The 451-nt window shown below is 76.3% G+C and overlaps 1 non-coding gene across 1 annotated transcript; it reads right to left on the reverse strand.

Annotated features, from left to right (window-relative positions):
• Positions 1 to 238: 238 nt before the first annotated feature.
• On the reverse strand, positions 239 to 311 carry TRNAR-UCG (transfer RNA arginine (anticodon UCG)). The gene has a single exon. It is a non-coding gene; the product is annotated as a tRNA-Arg (tRNA).
• Between the last annotated feature and the right edge of the window lie 140 nt (positions 312 to 451).

Consider the following 451-nt stretch of genomic DNA (forward strand, 5'->3'; position numbering starts at 1 on the left):
GCGGGCAGCGGGGGCTGTGGCCGCCCTACCCCACTCGCGTTACAAACACGGTCGGTCTCCGGCTCCGCGCGCGCAGCCGCCTTTTTCGCCCCTCCTGGTTCAAAACACGAGCAAATCGCGCCCCGTGCGTGGAGTGACCCCGGCGGCGGCAGCCCCGGGTCGCGGTGAGGCGGCAGCCCCGGGCCGCCGCCGGCTCCCGCCCGCAGCAAAAGGGTCAGCGCCCCCGCGGCGCTCCCGCCGACCGCGGCAGGACTCGAACCTGCAATCTTCTGATCCGAAGTCAGACGCCTTATCCATTAGGCCACGCGGCCGCCGCTGCTACCGCCTCCCCGCGCGCCCTACTGAGCCCGCCGGCGGCGGACCGTACCATGCGCGCGGGGGGGGGGGGCGGGACGGGCCGGAGACGCGGGGCGGGACGCCAGCGCGGCCGGAAGCTCCCCCGGGCGCCGCC

Source organism: Aptenodytes patagonicus, chromosome 10 (genome assembly GCF_965638725.1).
Source record: "Aptenodytes patagonicus chromosome 10, bAptPat1.pri.cur, whole genome shotgun sequence".
Classification (NCBI taxonomy): domain Eukaryota; kingdom Metazoa; phylum Chordata; class Aves; order Sphenisciformes; family Spheniscidae; genus Aptenodytes; species Aptenodytes patagonicus.